At 34.0% G+C, this 19,661-nt stretch overlaps 1 protein-coding gene across 1 annotated transcript in view; it reads right to left on the bottom strand.

Annotated features, from left to right (window-relative positions):
• Positions 1-19,661, bottom strand: part of LOC145667498 (pancreatic triacylglycerol lipase-like) — a 256,451-nt gene that overhangs the window by 47,952 nt on the left and 188,838 nt on the right. The window lies entirely within an intron of this gene.

Here is a 19,661-nt window from a genome sequence, read left to right on the forward strand (position 1 = left end):
TTTTCGGGTCAAATTCGCACAATCTCAAGGATTCATAATTTCGTGTTTGTTTTAAACTGACAAGCTTGTCATTCCCAAATAACTAGTTAAATATCAACAGTTTCACTCTATCCCAAACTAGGGGGTAGGGGTGCCACAGGCCATCAAATGCGAACTCAGTAAATTTGGTACTTCCTGTGTGATATCTCATTCATTCACTTAACAAATATGCTAAAGCTACATCAATAACAGTTCTTTCAGCATTTGCTCCCTTAAAAGTGCGATATGGCTTGTTTGGGCTAATTTTGGCCATGGCGTACCCGTGAAACAATTTTGGAAAAAATATATTTTATTCTAGGCTTAAAGTGACATTTAAAAAAAATGTTTACATAATTATGATCGTAGAGAGTCTCCAAAGGAGCATAGGGATTACTTGCCAGGTTATGAGGAATCCATACGTTGCTTTGGAGAATCCCTCGAACACATCTTGAGGAGGTTTGAAACATACATTTTTTAATTGAAGAGGTATGACTCCTAGTGTCATGTTCTAACCGCACGCTCTACTTTCCGTTGTGTTTGAATTACAGCCCTCTGAGGTTCATTTTATCACTTTTCCGGCCCTTATATCGCCGAAACTATCCCTCACTGACCAAAGTTCCAAATGACTTTTTTTCGGTTTCGGCGTCAGGAATCAGCTCTTGAAGTTTGTTCAAATAGTTTCTTACCACTCTGTTTATATTAATCAAGCCGATTTCCGATCTCATTTTAATACGATGGATCAATTACTACGACTATTCACGGCTGTTTAGAATCAATACAACACATGTTTTGCTTTTTATCTGGTAGGCTTTGATCTAGTAAAACATTTCGACAAGCAATGTCTTCTGGTTTACTATACAAGCTCCATAACTATCTTTTACTATCTTCATATATGAGATTTATCCATTATTTCTTATTAGGGCAGTTAGCCTATATCTCCAGTAACGGAACACTCTCTCACCAAACTTCCTGCAATCTGACATCCTTCGAGTTTCGTCACTGACTTCTCTATTATATCTATTGCATGTTGCTGACTTTGTTGTTTCATATAACACAAACATATTTCAATTTGCTGACGACACGCTCTTTTTCACGACGGCTCTCAAAGTGCAATCCATCAGAAAAAAAAACATGCAAAGAGCAATTGACGCATTCGATCACTGGTATAATATGTGGCAGTTAAGAATTAATGCTACAGAAACCCAGGACATTGTTTTCCTGCCCCGTGGATGCCGTTCACGGGTATACAGAAATTCGAGTAGATTATACCTTCAGGTGGATCGCACATCTATCCTGGCACCAAATATTCTTACTTATCTTAGTGTTATATTTGACTTCAAATTTGCGTCGACTACACACGTTAGCAAAATCATACCCCAAGCGCAAAATCGGTTCAACCTATAAAGCGCTTAGTTGTTACCACCTGGGGCTTAAAAGCATTCACTGTACCTTATACATATAAGGCCTTTATGCGCAATACATTAAAATATGGACACACTGCCTGGACACCCGCAACGCCAAAATTTTACCAGAAATTGGATATCCTAGAAAGACATGCTCTACTCCTAGCACATTGCATCAGCTTACTGCATCCGACACGTTTACTTTACGAGCTCATTAATTTTCACCTTTATTCCGTCATATCGAACCGCTTCCTAATAGATACGTTTGCAAGCACATTGACCAAAAACATCCCATGCTACTCGATACCCCACGATACGATCGAGATCACGAAGCACCACCAACTTACGTCGACATTTACCTACAGCACATTATTACTCTCTATCATGTGCAGCTAGGTGATGATGTGTGGATTCCGAAATCTTTCGTATCTGCCAACCAGTTTTCATCCTTCATATATTCATCTTATGCACAGGAATTAGCTATTAACTTGGGCTTTCTATGTCTTCATCAGATCCTGATTCTCCCCAGAAACAGAAGATAACTTTCGTATTCCAGCACTAACAAACCTATGTGATGTGGCGTTCAGAGCACTACATTTCCTCTCTACCTAATTCTCTGCCTACTGCATCGTGCATTATGTTCCCTCCAATTTTGCATTCGCCATAACTCAGCACATATGTGTTATTTTCTACATATTCTGTCTCTCTTGCTCTCCCATTATATTATGCTTGTACTTTACTATATATTATTGTTCATCTTTCACTCACTTGTTTTTAAGTGTGTGTAATAAATAAATGAATAAGCATTAAATATTTCTACACCTCTTAGACCATCCTCATTTAAGTGCAATCTAACTTTTCTATATGAAGCACTTACCCTAAGAAATGTCAAAACCCTTTGAAGGAGACGAAGGAAAATATAAATCTTGATATTACATAAATTAAAATCTCTATTATTATATTTAAAACAGTGTTTGCAAAAAATAAGGTTGGTGATTATAGTTTTTATGTAATAAAAGTATATATTCGGTAATGGTGTAACTAGATATGATAAAAATACACATCCTTAGATAATTAGGTGAAGAATAAAGATTTTGTGAAATCTGAAACACAAATGTATTATACATATCAGGATCGTGTTTTAAAGCGAACCTTTACAGAATGCAAACTAAGTATATAATAATCGTTAGGTAAACTGTTAAATACGATGATATACGTAGGTCTCATAAAAAACAAGATTCTGGAGTATTAATGAAAAAAATATTGATTATACAGAAATAAACAATAGATTTGCTGCGCAAATTGACAAGTAAAAATGCCAAAAATTTAGTGTTCAGAATATTTAATTTATCTAATAGTTGCATACTTCTAGATAATAATTACATACTGTACATGAAATAATATCTTTATAAACCATATCTACATATATTTCTAAGTGATACTCTAATTGAGGGCTATACTTTTGACTTTCACAAGAATGATATCATTTCGTTTCAACCAGCTATCAAAGGACATATATTACTTGTTGTTATACATATAGAAAGATTGCTTTCATGATTTCTTATTCAATAAATTACAATAATGAATTGTATTAATTGTACAAAGATTACTCATACAGACAAGATGACACTTAAAAGAATAAGCAAAGAATGGAAATGTAATAAATAATTACAAAGACTCAACTTATGTGGTATTTGATGAATTACAGATATTCTTTGTACAACAGTTGAGCACAATAATTCAAAGTATTTGAAAAAAACATAATCAAAGAAATACAAAAGTACCTAGAATGAACTTTGCAAGAGTAAGCGTTGTAACGAAGTGTAATGATGATCTATGGCAAGATGGTTAAAACGGATAGCGGAACACTAAATAATATCTCGATAATAAATGAAGATTATAAGTATTTGCTAACTGTAGTTGACGTGTCCTCTTAAGTATGTACGAGTCTAGGTCACAATTTATCCCAAATTTGGACATAGCCTTTCTCACATTGGTCATACTGACCACTGTCATCGTTTATTTTATTGTTAAACTGCTGTGATCGAACTTGTATCGTAGGTAAAAATTAGTGTGTTTAGAATGGTACAATAGTCATTACTGTTTTGTCATATATCTATTTTTCCCAATATTTGTTTTACTTATAGGTAACCTATAATAACATAAACTAAATTAAATATGGATAATCAGAAAAAATGGCCTAAGTATGATGTCTTTGATTTGATACCAGATCATTATTATTTTGAAAATATTGATAGAGAATCATCTTTGGGTACGATGGGTCAGTGATACAGCACCTGACTTTGGCATAAAGGATCATGATTTGATGTCAGTTCCCTATAAGTTGACTTACATATGTCACGCTACATATCATTGGTAGCCATAAGATTTTAACACATTAGCTAATCAACATTGAGATATAAGTGTGGCTCAAGGATAAAGCGCTTGCAATTGATTTAAAGGATCACTGGTTTGATGTTACCTCCCAAAACTGGGAATGGTTGGTCTGTTAAAAATGTGTGAGGAGGATTAATGAGTGGAAATAGATGTCCGACCTTTGAGTGCTGTATGACCTAACTCAGAAATAATTATTCGATCTAATTTCTATTTACGAATCTCTAGTAAAACGTAAGGAAACCAATCCATTTCTGAGTCGGTTGATCATGCGTGATGAAAACTGGATAGGCTACGGACACAACGTGCGAGAAAGATTGTGATCAATGCTAGGGGTACTTTACCAACTGTGTTAGAGACAACCCTTATGCCCAGAAGATTTTGGCGAACTATGTATTTGGGAAGATTGAAGAACATCGTGCGTCATAGTCAGGACGATATCCTCAAACTGTACACTCTATAATTAATGCGTGTGGATTCAGCAATTGCAGAAAACGGACGGAGTGGTTAAATATACCAAGCTGACAACGAAAGATCGCACATTTATTTAATTAATTGTCAGACATTGAGAGAATTTAGCTGGAATGTTTCAGTGCACCGATCATATACCGAAGAATGGTCAATCACATTTTCATTTGTTTCGGTCTATGATGAACTTTTCGAATAATGTTATGCTAGTATAAAACAGGCCAGTGGAAAACATATATCATCTTTGTCTACCAGAAACCACATAAGTTATGTAGAGACGATATTAAGGTATTGCCAGAAAAAATATAGCTCACTAGAGATAATAATGTATTACCAATTGTGCAATCAAAATAGATACTGAATCGATATTGGCAAATGACATGGGCGAATTAGGTAAGGTAATGAGACTAATTTAACATGTTACCTACAACATAGCTATCAATTAGAAGAATGTTTGATAAGTTTGAAGAAGATAGAGGATAAGGCCAATGTATGACGAAACATAGTAGATCAATGAAATAAATGAATTAGGAGCTGAGCATAAAAATTTAGAAACTCTGCATAGAAAGCCTCTCGCAAAATGGAAAGTCAGCCATCGCTTTTTGGTACGTGCAACATGAAAACGTATATTTTAAGATTCTTCACGTCTTAAGTGAATGCGATTGAGATAGTTGTGGGGAATGTTTTAAGTAGTTCTTACAGACGTTTGAAATAAACGATGAGTTTAAAGATTTAATTACTTGCTTTCATGGTGCCAGTTTTAAGTATAATAGTATTTTGACACTAATGAACTGTGTGTACTATCCTACGAATAGCCCACGGTGTATACACAAACATCTCGAAAGCAGGTGCAAACGAATGCATATATATGAACAAGACTGGTTGATTGACGCCTAGACCAAATTCCTTAGAGAAGAAATATGAAATACAAACAGTACATCAATGTCTTGACATGAGGTACCACCAAAGAAAGATTTTTTTTTTTTTGGCAAAAATCGATATAAAGAACGAGAGTGATAATTGCAATTGTCATAATAAAATATCTATTTTCGTGATCATTTAAAATTAAAGAAATGAAAATTTGTTTATAAACCATTCATTTGTTGTAATTAAGTACACATTTAAGTGTTATTTTATATTTTTCTAGAAGGGAAGGAACGAAGTAGATAGAAAAACGTATGGGGTTGCTAATATTACAATAGGATGTTCACACCTCAAAGCTCATATATTTTAGTCATACAATTTATTGTTTTGGCTTTTGTAAAAAAAAACAATAAAGGTTAACATTTTGTCTGTTTTGACTAGAATCCATGTAAAAGCGTTAATAGGTTTACTAAGATGCTGATGTGATGTTTATTATATAGGAACGGTTTGGGGTATCAAATAGCTATAAACAAGAACTATTATCTTTATGTCTCTTAAAAACGGTTCACATACAAATAGTTGGATGGGGTATCTACCTAAGTACCTTTCGGAAAGAAAAGCTTTAAAAATTTGTCCATTTTTCAATCCTTTGTAAATTTTTTACTATAATAACTTATTTAAAATAACTGATACAATGATTATAATATTTAACACTGATGTCACTTTCGTTATTATCGTTGAAGTTTTAAATTTTGTTTTTTCTGATATTAGTATACCTAGAGTTCTTAGTTTACGGCACTGAACAATAATTTGTGTTTTTGTTCACTACGTGGGGTTGATATTAATAACCTGAGGTAGTAACATCTAAAAAAAAGCACCAATGTTTGTTAAGTTGGCAAGCTTTAATTTTTGTGCTAAAGCAAAGTATATCAAGCAATACCCTTGCAAGGATAATGTGTATCTTTTGTTTTATTATTATTATTTTGCAATTTATAAAACCTTATATTATTGTTGTACATGGAGAATTTAAAACAAAATTAAATTCAAATCCCATGAAATACAGTACATTTAAATCAATAACATCAAACACGGAGTCACGTCTGTATCGTATTGCTTATAACAGAAAAATCCTTCCATAAATTACAATGTTTGGCAACTGAGATAACTATAACTTGTTTAGTTATTATGAGGTAAGTATACCTTGTTTAGTTATTATCTGTTAATTATTCATTTCTGTAGTGTCATAGGCAGAGTGTATCTTTAGCAATAGTTAGTTTTAGCATAAAGATTCTTATAGGTGTTCTAGGTTTAGGTTACTTATTATTTTGTGTCTACTAATATTTCATATTTCTTTTCAGTTTCATCGAGATTAAACAATTCCATGCATCACCAGGCATTCCTTTTCACCACAGGTAAGTATCTTTTACTTTTATTTCCAACATTGTCATTTTTATTATTATAGTAGATTCTATTATATATATTATTTCTTTACGATTCATCATAATTCTTATTCTATCAAATAAAATTACACCTTATCATAGTTCGTTATAAGCGATATATATATATATATATATATATATATATATATATATATATATATATATATATATATAGATAGATAGATAGATAGATAGATAGATAGATAGATAGATGGATAGATAGATATTAAACATCATTATACCAATTCTTCACTTGCTTTAATATATTTTCCTTTTACAGGTTAACCCAGTTGATGCCGGAGCTACTTATTCAGTAAAGAATTATCTTTATGTTAATTGGCTATACCTGCAAAATTGAAGAAGATTGTGATATAATGTTACGGAAACAATGTTTACATTTACAGTAGATAGATGTCAATGTGTTTTAATTGTGTTTGTTAACGATAATAGTCTGGTACCTAAGATAATATTTTTGTGCTAAAAAGATGGAATATTCCAGATCATCATCTTCGATAGATGTGTATAAAAAATAGAGGAAAGAAATTATAAGTACTGGATAAATACAGTCTAATGTTGTGTTAAATAAAATTTTGGTGGTTTGCACCCAGGTGCCGCTAGGATTAGTTAGGGGCTCAAGTATAATTGCCTGGTATATTTGGTAGCTATCGCGAAGCACCAAACAAAAAAAAGACATCTACAGTAAATCTAAAATTAATATTCAGAGAGAAGAACATAGCAACGATAGAGTTGGTGAGCATAATACATCAGCAACTGAGAATATAAAGAGTGTGATTGATCTAATACGACAACTTGGAAAGCATATGGATTCTATGGCACAGTAGTTAAGTGCTAAGTGGGATACAACAGACACAAGACTGGAACAAGTGACACAAAGTTTAAATAATAATAATAAAGAAGTAACTGATACCAAAGTGGAGCAGATGATAAATTTGAAGCTGCAAGAAATTGATGCTAACATGGATCAAATCCACCCCAGTTTGAAGTTGTAAAAGGTTAAATTATAGCAGTGGAAACTCAAGTCGACAATCACTGAAATCAAATTCAGAACCTTCAAAAAGGAATTCAAAACCCTGAATGAAAAATTGCAATCAGTGGATAGCAACCCTAATTTTGTTGTGAACGTAGCTGACACCTACGTAGTACAATTGAAACATGCTTTTGTGAAGAGTCTAGGCATACACTAGGTTACTACACCGGCATGGATTCAATTTCTCAGAGTGAGGGTGAAGAAATAATACCGCTAGAGAATAATGACGATTATATAAAGCGAGATGTACGTACTCACGTAAATTCTGGCGAAATAAGCAAGACATTTTAAATTTTGAGACACAAGATCAATGATTAATACAGTGCATATTCTGATGATATTCTAGCTAGTAACTCTCTCGAAAAGCCAGAAGATAATGTGATTCGAGAGTTGTACAAACTTCAGGTAATCTTAAAATCCTACCACATATTTTATTACTACCATGCCATGTGTGGTTTAAAGCTATTCAAAAGAAAATACACAATCATGGTGATTACAAAAGGATATTAATAGTCAATTTTGAAAATCATTTTATACTAGCTAATCGAGATACACAGATAAGGAATTAGTATTTTGATTCTAAAGTGGATAAATGTCTTACCGGCTTAGCGATAACAGTATAGAATGATCTGAAATTACACTGGTCCGCATGGGTATTGTTGTTTTGAAAATTTGACGTGGATTACATGTTTTTGAGTTCGCTCATTCAGAATCTGGTATTAGTTTCTTTCCTATCGCCCTAGAATTATTAGCAATTCACTAATTACGATGGAACCTAACAGTAGCCCTTTGCTCTGTGGTTCATCAAGCCCTCCGTAGATAACAGCACTGTGTCTGTAAGCAATTATGCAACTAATGTAGGTATGAGGAAAGAGAATTAGTTATCAATTTAGTCCATATAGTTGACATTTATTTAATTTATAAATTAAATTGCATAACACGCATAATAATATCCCAGACAATCTCCGGTATAAATTCTTTTGTATATCATAGATTGAGTTTTTTCAGTTTATATATGAACAAATCAACTTGCATATCATTAGGATTTTAGTTGGATTTGCTTCTTCTGTGATCCTGTACTCCTGTGCTGTAGACAAACAAGAAATAGCACGTCGTGGTTGTAAATATAACCTGAATGTGTTTTGTTATATTTGAGGTGAATTTGTTCCCAAGAGCCAACGCCAATACTCTTCGGAATTTTTTAAAAACCATATTATGGTTATTTTCATATAAAACTTGGTGATCTATCAAAACCATAGGCTCCACATAAATACGCCGTTCTTTTGTTGAATCCTTGAGAAACTGGAATAAGGAAAACATGTGTCTATGCTGTTTGCAGTTCCTATGATTTGTAGAGACCGAAGAATCATGCTTTTGACGATTGTTATTTCTGCTGTTGTGAAACAGTTGACCTCAATGCTAGAGATAAGAAAAAAGTAGTTTACCCACATATTTAATTAGCTATACGGCGTCTGGATCATGGTCTATACATTCCTAGCTCAAAACCTTCATCACTACTATAGTGTGTTAGTGATTCTAGTTCGCCAAGCCAGAAAAGTGACATAGAAGATGAAAACTTTGAATCCCTAATGGCTCATCTCAGCCTATAGTTCTTCATAAAATGATGTTATTGATTTGGTTCCGAAATTAAATCTGTCAAAGGAGTCAGCAGTAGGTCTTAGTTCTAGGTTTCGCCAAAAGAAACCTTCTGGCATCTGGAACGACATTTGCCCGGTTCAGAGAGAGAAAGACAATTTTCAACCTTCTTTTTTTAAAGAACCTCTTGTGTACTGTTGCGATGTGTCGGATTTACCTAATAAGTTAAGTTTTCCTTTACTTTCCACTAGTTAGAGACTGTTTGTTCATTCTAGCAAAACAAGTTTAAAATGTGTCCTTTTACACAATGAAAATAAGTTCCCATCTGTACCTATTGCCCATTAGATTTCAATAAAAGAAAGAAATTAATTTTAGAGAAAATTAAATATCAAGAACTTGGGTGGGAAGTGTGTGGTGATTTCAAGATTTTGGGCATGTTACTAGGACAGCAATCTGAATATACGAAGATGCCATGTTTTATTTGCGAGTGGCATAGTAGGGCAAGAAAGGAGCATTGGGTAAGAAGGGAATGACCATTGTGGGTACTTTGAAACCCAGGATATAAAAATATTGCACGTCGACGTTTAGTTCGTTAGCACAAAATATTATTTTCCACATCTTAACATTAAAATGGAAACCATTAAACAATTTGTGAAAGCACTTGACAAACAGAGACAATGTTTCAAGTTTATATATAAAATTTTCCATCCTTGTCCTGTGGAAAAGTGAAAGAAGGTATATTTATCGGCCCGATATACAAAACTTTATGGAAAACAGAGATTTTAAAGCAACAATGAATTCAGCTGAGAGGGACGGCTGGGTGGCATTCAAAAGTGTAACAGAATTTTTCCGGTAACTACAAAAGTCCAGATTGTAAGAACATTGTAGAAACTATATTGTTGATATTTCAAGAACTTAGGTGCGACACGACTATTAAGATACATGTCTTACATTGAAATCTGGATTACACTCCAAAAATCTAGACCAAGTAAGTGAGAAGCAAGCTAAGAGACTTTACTAGGATATTTGAGATATGGAGCATAGATACCGGAGTAAATAGAGTGTTAGCATGACGCGGACTATTGGTGGAGCATAAACAGACAAACAGCGGAAGAAAAGTATAAGAAACTCAACAAAACTTACAGAAAAAGCATTTGAAAAACAACTGAAAATTATTTGTATGTTTTACACATTCATCAGATGTAGTGTTTTATAGATGAAAATATTTTTGTAGATGAATGTATTTATAGTCATTCAGGTTTACATTTCGGTAGAGACATCTGTATAGTTCCTTCGTATTTCTGTTCCCACATATAATATATACATAGACATTTTGTGGTATTGCATTTGGTTTTTAAGTCAATTTGCGCAAAAACCTAGGGAGATGAGAAAAAACGGACTTCATTTTCGGAATCAGCGGGTCAAGAACTATAAAATTGTCCTATCAAAACGAAAACAACATGCAAATGGTTTTTATTTCAAGTCCTGTGTTATTGAATCCTTATCAATCGGAATCTCGTATAATTCCTTCAATACAAAAATTTTCCCCTTTAAATTATAACACATTGTTGTATCTTAACAGTGCAATAGTTTTAGTTATCAATTTGTCGTTATCCAGAACTCGGGAAAACAAATGATAATACATGATAATGCAAACAGAATCGAATCTAACGACTTACTGGTACGAAACAAGAAAGAGGATAGTAGTTATGTGAGAAGCAACAATGTACTAGTGACAATATTAATACAATTGAATCTAGTATTAATAGCCAGGGTAACAATTCAAATTTTAGAATTAGTCGGTACAATAGGTTTAACTCTTCACGTAATTATTGAGTCCGTAATAATTTTAGAGGTAACAGAAATATCCAATATGTAATAAACGGAAACAACGAATTCAAGAATATGCGAAATTCTAGAAAAGAATGCGCTGTGCAATCTGACCTGATTCAACTATTTAGTAACAATACTTGATGTTAAATATGGCTGAAGTGAAACGGGTTAAAACCGTGCCAATAATTTACCTTCTTGATTGTTAAAAACTTGGTACCTTAAAATGTATTATCTAGACTTAGAATTCATAGTATCCCTTCTGATGAATGCAAATAATTGTGATTCAAACAAATTTCTACAGATGAATTTTTCAACAGTAAGGAAGGATTAGGCACCTTACACATATTGACGCATGAGCATGCGCTGAAATGCAAAATGATCAACTTTAATATTAATAGTAACTGCAATGTTAATTTTGTTTGAAATATCTTAATTTATGTTGATTTATGTTAATAATTAATATTAAATTATTTGTGAGGTTTTTTTTTAATGTTTAAATATTTATTCGGCAGCAAACAGCATACAGCCACAAGTGCGTTAAGAGAAATTTAAAAAAAGCGCATACAACACTAATTACATCGTAATGTTATTTTTGAGGTTATTTTTTCTTTATTCGCCCGAATAAGAGTGCGAGCTCTGATGAATATTACTTTTCTTTTGAGTTTCATATATATTTTGAATTGGCTCGTATATAGAATTAATGTAATACTTGAAATAATAGAGAAAATAATAATGAACCAGTCTCTTTAAAATTTGAAATTTTTATTTAATGATGTGCTTTCACGTGAATGATATAATGTAGAGTAATTTTAAATGTGAATAATAATATGAACTAAGAAGCAAATATAATAAATACAAGTGAAAAAGGAGTATGAATATATTATAAGCTCTATTATATTTACAGTAAATAGATGTCAATGTTTGATAATTTTGGTGTTAAGAACAATAATTCGGTACCTAACATAACTTTTTTCTGTCGATACTGGTACATTTATGCTGTTAAACATACAATAAGACAGGACGCATCTTCGATAGCTATATATAACAATTACAGCGAAAAAAATTATAAATACGAAGTAAATACAGTGTATTAACGAAACAAGAAATAGTTTAAGTTGTTGTGGTAACTAAAATAAGGTTCATCGAACTGTGGCCGTAAAATTTAAATGTTGTGTTTTACCCTATCGATATTTTCTTGGTACATAATTTAAAACTTACAGGACAGCTCTGAATAAAAATGCACTTTGTATATATACTTAAGTAGTGTTATTACAAAGTTTTACAATTGAAGTTGTAGTTTAAAAATGATATTCCTGACAAAATATTGTGCAAGATCTATTTCAAAATAGTTTCTTTCTGACTGAATACATCGATTTCAACAATTAATTCCACTTTTGGAACCGTTCTTTGAAGTCTCATTCCTTATTGGTCTCAAGAATCCTTTCCATATTTCGCTGGATGTGTCCATTAAGGACAAAACTTTTCTCTTGCTTGGAAGGCTTAAATTAAACAGATAACAGCCGGAAGGCATTATATAAGCAGAATATGGACTTACGGAACCACAGGAATATGAAACGTAGTCACGACTTCCATGATTTAGAACAGTCCATGACTCAGTGCGTTGTCACGGCTAATGAGCTATTCGAGTGTCTCCGGAGTTTAGACTTTCCTTCCGTATTTTCGCATAAACACTGAAAAATTAAACTGTCATAATATTTCTAGTTGTCTCTCCGGTCCCTTGGGGAACAAATTCGTGATACATGATACCCGTAGAATCGATAAAGAGAAACCAATATTCTCTCGACATTCATTCGACGTCGTCATCCTTTCTACTTTCGTTGTTAATTTGGACCTTTTCACTGCGATGATTATCCCTTAGTTTTTATGTCGTACACGTAAACCCAATTTGTCGCCCTTAACTACTCTGCTTACGAAAGTATGGTCAGTTCCGGCCTCATTCAGCAGGTTTTGGGTTTCTTCTGCTTGTCTGATCACAATTACAGACTTAATTTCGCAAATATATCACACACTTTCGAACATATTACAAATCGCGAACATATTTCAAATCTTCAGTAAAACTTTATCGAATCCCGTAGAAACGTATATTCAATTCACACTCATTGTTAATTTTAAGTTAACAGACAGAGGATATTATATCTTGATATTTTACAATGTTGCATTGTTTTTTGAAGTCAAAATTCGGCAGGGTGGCAGTCATTGATTACTGGTCACATTTGAATATGTTCTCCTCGTAAGAACATTTCACCCGTTAAACATTTATGCATGAGAGCTGTTTTCATTAGTTGAAACATAGAATCTTTCTTCCGTGTTTAATAAAATTTCACATATACAAGCTCTGTTTTCTCAATTTACGAAATTTCTCAGAATTTTGAAGCAGAGAACGTAAGTATTCTCTTGACAAGCAGTCCCTCTGCAAACCAATGATATTGCGGTAATTTTGGAGAACGTTTTATGCACAGAACAGGCTTCACCTTCTATTAGGCAGTGGTAGATATTGACAACTTATCTTCAAATTTTCGAATCACATCTCATATATATATATATATATATATATATATATATATATATATATATATATATATATATATATATATACGGTGCCCCTTAATTTTTGACCACCCTAAAATTCAAAATTAGTTCAATGTCAGATCAATGTAATTCATCAGAAAAATAGCTGACTTGCGTAATGCTCAAGTTTTCATTGGTTTTACAGTACACTATACAAACCAAATATAATTGGTACGCTCAGAAAGGCTAAACGGAGTAGCATCATATCTTATCTAGAGTTAATTGAGATAGAATTGCGTGTGTTACTGTAAATACCATCGTGGCGGGCATTTTCAAGTCTGCCATCTTCAATTCAGTTCCAAATTCCTTAAGAGGAAGAGGATATATGGGATAGTTCGGGGTAGGTTTTCATCAGAAACATATCGTTGCAACTTATCTCTATTCACTAAATAGTTATTACCTTCATGTCATAAGTTTAATAACTTACATTTGTCTTTCTAAACTTCAAGTCACTTGGGGTAGTAACTAATTTTATCCAATTATTATTAACCCATTTGATGAAGTTTGTAAAGAATATGACTTATACTATAGAAATAACAGATAGAGCTTCGCGATATATTGCAGATAAAGAAGTAGAAAATCCAGCACGGAAAAGAGTATTTAGTAGAAACGCAACAATTGGAGAAGGATTTGTAGCTTTTGGGGTTGGTACTGATAAGAACAGTAAAGTTAGCTTAGGATGGGGGTTGAAAGATTGTTTTCACCTATGTTATGTACGTCGCGTTTTAAGACATCTGTATAAGTTTTAGTATGTCTTCAACATTTACTTTATAATAAATACTATGTTGAATATTAAGAGGTACGAGTAGCAAAGTTTTACAGGAAATGAAGAACACATAATAAATTGAACGAAGCTAACAAAGATATTGAATTTAACTTTGATGGAGATGGATTTATTCATCTTCACAGAGCAGACTGTTTTATGAAATTTGAAGTTGTAGGTGCTCAAGAGGGAGAAACATTTATAGTTAACGACAGGGTGCGAATTGGCGGGGGAGATGCCAGGGATTTCCCCCCTGACAAAAATCTTTCCCACCCTGGAGAAGAAAAATTTCATCCCTGGCAGGGATAACTTTTTCCCCCTCTGGAGTATTTTTAAGTGGACATAAAGATAAGTAGGTCTACTTTGCGTAGCTAACCTAAATATTACTTGAGTGAAAATTTATGAAAGATCTCACATCTCAACTGTTTTGTACTTGTTAGTGTGTATATATATATATATATATATATATATATATATATATATATATATATATGGGGGGAAGACTGGGTGCGCATATGGGTGAAATTCATCCCCCCCTGGGAAAATTTTTCAATTCGCACACTGGTTAACGATAAAATAAAACTAGTAGATAATTTCTTCACATTCTCCTTCTCTAGCATAGAAATCCGAAAACATGGAGTAATAATAGATAGGATTGATTTTCCTGGAATAACATCTACAACTATCGGAACTTTAAAGATTTCTAAACTAAAATTGAATACTTATAACTAGTAGGTTTTGAAACTAGGATTGAGAAAGGATTTTACAGTTTAATATTCCCCGAGATTAATCCCAGCCTTCGTAAGTCATTACAAAGAGGTTAATGGAATCGCGGATTAAGAATAACATTTATAAAGGCTGGTAATAATAGTGATGTGTTATATAAATGGACAGAAGCAGGTGCAACAGCCGCCCATGGTGGTAAAATAACAATGTAGAGTATGGAGATAAGAATGTCAATTGTAGAGTATGAACCCAATTATGAAAGCAAGTTAAATATTCTTAAAGAAAATAAAATTGTTTTCCTTTCACACATAGCAATGTGTAGTAAACTACGTATATGGTTCTTTCTTACAATGTGATGTAACTACTCAATTTAATTCTAGACAATCTGATATCCCTGGTTTGTATTTGTAACTTTCCAAAGTGATAAAAACAATAAGTAAACTGCAGATTCTAGTAAATTTGATCCTTGAAAAGTTAAAAATATTTATCTGAGCCACAGCAGTCAGGTGGTGTTTCCAAAAGAAACTAAAAATTTAGATATTGCTAATAATGATTATTTAAGATGCATGAATATTACACTAAATTTAAGAGAATACCTAATGGAAATACAGAAGTTTTCAAAAATCCTGATGCGTTCATTAAAAATAGACCAATATATGTAATTAATTGCAGTAAGAGAAAGAATGTATCTATAATTGAAAGAACTATTATATAGGTCGTACTAAATCTCGCAGAGACAGTAGCTAATAATATATTTTGATATGCTATTTTAATTCGTAAAAACAACTTTCCTTATGATCTTAAGAATCAGAAATCAGACATGTTTTAGATTAAATTATGTTAGTTTTAAATTCAATATTTGGAACTTTTATGAGGTTGTATTTCTCTATTCTATTTCTTATAAAGGTTGTTATTAGATAAAAAAAAATATATAAAAATTTTAAATAAAGATTTTCTATTTGTATAGACAGAGTCCAAGAAGTCATTTTTTCCATTGAAAGCGACGTAAGTCACAGATTTCATTACCTTTGTATAAACACCAGTAAATTGATCTCATTAGATAGTGTCCTCGATAATTAGTTTTCAACTTCTAAGCATGTAATTTAATATCCGATTATGAACAGTCCTCATATATATATTAGGGTGGGCCGAAAAAGATCGAAAGTTGATGAATCGACTTCCGATAGTGCCTCATGACCTAAAACAACGTCTGCGAGATTTCAACAAAATCGGTTAATATCTTGAGGTTCCTCAGAGCTGCCAAAAATTTGAAAATTAATCGAGACATGTTATTTTTTAATTTTTTATTTCTTAAAAGTTTTACATTAAACAACTTCCGACAGCAATTAAAATTCACTTTTAATAGTCTTTAGCAACAGTAAAACAATTCAGCTACGTCAATGAATATCTTTAGGTTCCTCAGAGCTGCCCCCCTCCCAAAAACATCACCAAAACCCACTTACCTGACTATTCAGTTCTTAACGTTCATTGTTCATTAGTTTTTAGTTTGCACTGTAGTCAGATTTGTGATCAAACTTCGGAATTGCCGCCTGACTAGCCAGTTTTGCAGGAATGAATCCGTCCCTTCTCTGGAAACCACATACCATTTGGGAAGCTTCTGTGACCACCTTCACACAAAGCTCAACAGCCTGGGTGTGGCATTGAAAGGCTGAAAATTCCCAGTCCACAACTGTTTCCTTATTTTGGATCAATGACTTGATAAATGACTCATCAATGACTTAATGAGTCTCCACATTCTACATGACTGGAGGCGAGGTAAATTTGCAGTTCATCCAGTCAATAATATCCACATAATCTGTTCCATCATAATTGATTTTATGAACTGCAAACACTCTGATGACATTCTCCTCTTGCTCCCTTGCTTTCAGAATTCTTCTGAGACCCAACTCTCGAATGTGCGCTCTATTGTAGGTCACCATGGAGAGGATAATGTTTTCCGGATGAGCAAAGAACGCGTTTCGGGAGATGATCTTATCCACTACATTCTTCAGGTTCATTGGCAAATATCTACTGGTCTGAATGATGTTCCAGAGATTACGGGTCCTGTCTTTGATTGAATGATTGCACTTGATTGTGAACCATCCGCGTACGTAGCACTTCATGACGAACTCTTCCAATGTCTTCAACTGAGTTGTTGGATTCTCTGTTGCTATGTATAAACGGAGAATCCGGCTCCCTGTCGTAAGCCATCGGGAGTGTGCCAGGTGCCCTGGAAAACGCCTGGACAAATCTTCACTGCAAACTCCGGATTTCACTGCTTGAGAAATTTCTAGCAGGTACTATTGGTCAGAGCTAAGGTCATTCGCATTCACGTTAGGTAGCTCGCAATCTATTGTTTCGAAGGTCGTTACTCCCAGGCTCCGACATCCCTCCAGTTGCTGACCAATCTCACCCCCATAGGATCGTGGACCTCTGGTTGCACCATCCAAGTGCTCAAACAAATGCCTCAACGGAAGCTCGTTTAGGTGCAGAAGGCATATCAGCCACTTAAGGGGTCTGTTAAGCTTCTCTTCCAGGCGGCGAATGATCCCACCTTTCAAACCTGTGTTGATAGCCGTAGCATCACAACCTTGGCGACAAGGTGTTCCAGATCGTCCCCAATATCTGCCATCTAAGCAGTTATGCTTCTGAAAGTGCTATCAGCTGAGCCAGATGAGGGCGTAACGTGGCCGATATACTTCGATCCTGGCTCCTCGATAAGAGAAATGTACTCTTCAGTCTTGCTCCTCCGATATGACTTAGACTCTTCTTTCTCAATGTATATAGTTTTGTCTTTTCCTTCCGTCAAAGTAAAGACACTTCACCTTGGTGTAGTTTCCAGCTTGAAGCGAACCTCTCACTTTCACCTTCTCTCTTCTAATCTTATTCTTATCGATTACAAGTACTGTTTCACCTCGTTTCACGAGCGTTAGATCTTTCAGAACACTTGTGGCAATAGCTGCCGTGGCACGGTCCGAAACGCCGAACCTGTCGCTAGTCAAAGCTGTTTTCGCCAGAAGTAAGCGCATTTGTGATGTCGATGACGATATGTTTTGTATTGTGGGACTGTTCGTGCGGGTAATTGTGGCGGTGCTGGCAGAAGAGAAGGGCTGGTCGTCAGTTTTCTCGCTTACTATTAGTGCCTCAGACAGATTCATTGCCCTCTGAATCTGAATCTGAATCTAAATCGTCTTTCTGCATGTGCATAGTTTCACATTCGAAGTCCGGCTGATCGGTTGCCTCCATTAGAAGAGCCCTCTCTTTCCTTATGGAATCACGGTTCCTTCTGTCTTCTCTACGCTGAATCCTTTTAGTTTCATACCTGTCCACGGAGCCAATCTTCACTTTCCTCGCAGTCCTCTGGTCCAAAAGAAAGGGTTGCTCAAGTGGAGGAACCTTTTTCATTTCATCACAAGTGCAGCTTTTGAAATCCTTGCACTTGCAATCAGCTATGCCAAAAACTTTTCCCCCAGCTTCCCTGATGAATTCATCCAGTTTAGCGGCATATTGCGGTTTCTCATTATCACGTTTGTAGTTCTTCGTTAGTGCCTGATACTTCACGTGAAACCTTTAATCATCTTGATAACTCTGTCGTGACTGGCAAATGGGATGGAACAGTCTTGGTACAATTCCTCAACTTTTACTGCAACTGCTTCGGCAATAGCAGAAAAACTTGGGTCCTTCTTATTGCCTGCAACATTTATAATGTTGAACCTCTCTTCTAAGCAACATCGCAGTACATCGAGGATAGTTGGAAGTTGGCAAAGATTCAAGTCCTTTAGAGGTCCGATTGTCGGACACTCCATTTCGCTCCGCAATACTTAGCTTGACTTTGGCCTAGAGGTTACGGACTCGTTTTTGTCGATTGGCTTGCATGAGGCCATTTCGACGTTAACTTTAATTTCTTACTGTACTGAAATAACAAAACCTTTTACCTAAATTCCTTGGCTTGCAATTAATAAAGAAAATGGAACAGATCAACACGTTTTATTTCAATGTTGATTTAATAATTAATATTTAATTGAACTAAAATAAAAACAAAACTTTTAAACTCACATTGAAGGCCAAGTATTGATTGTTTCTGATTTGTACGTACAACACTCTTCTCAACCGCTCGCTAACAATTACCAGTTCGAACTAGTTTACTCTTTACTAAGTACAGTGTTGCCAACTGAACAATTGGCAATTTATCTTAAAAAAATCAGAATTTGTTTTACGGGCATAAATAAAATATTATTAAGATTTTCAAGAAAGTAGGATTTTGATGACATTTTGTCATTTTTGGTAGTTCTGAGGAACCTAAAGATATTGATTGATATAGCTGAAATTATTTACTGTTGCTAAAGACTATTAAAAGTGAATATTTAATTGCTGTCGGAAGTTGTTTAATGTAAAAGTTTTATGAAATAAAAAAAAATTAAAAAGACGTATTTTGAATAATTTTCAAATGTTTGGCAACTCTGAGGAACAAGATATTAACCGATTTCGTTGAAATCTCGCAGACGTTGTTGTTTTGAGGT

Source organism: Thermobia domestica, chromosome 13, assembly GCF_964235325.1.
Source record: "Thermobia domestica chromosome 13, izTheDome1.hap1.1, whole genome shotgun sequence".
In the NCBI taxonomy this organism is placed as follows: Eukaryota; Metazoa; Arthropoda; class Insecta; order Zygentoma; family Lepismatidae; genus Thermobia; species Thermobia domestica.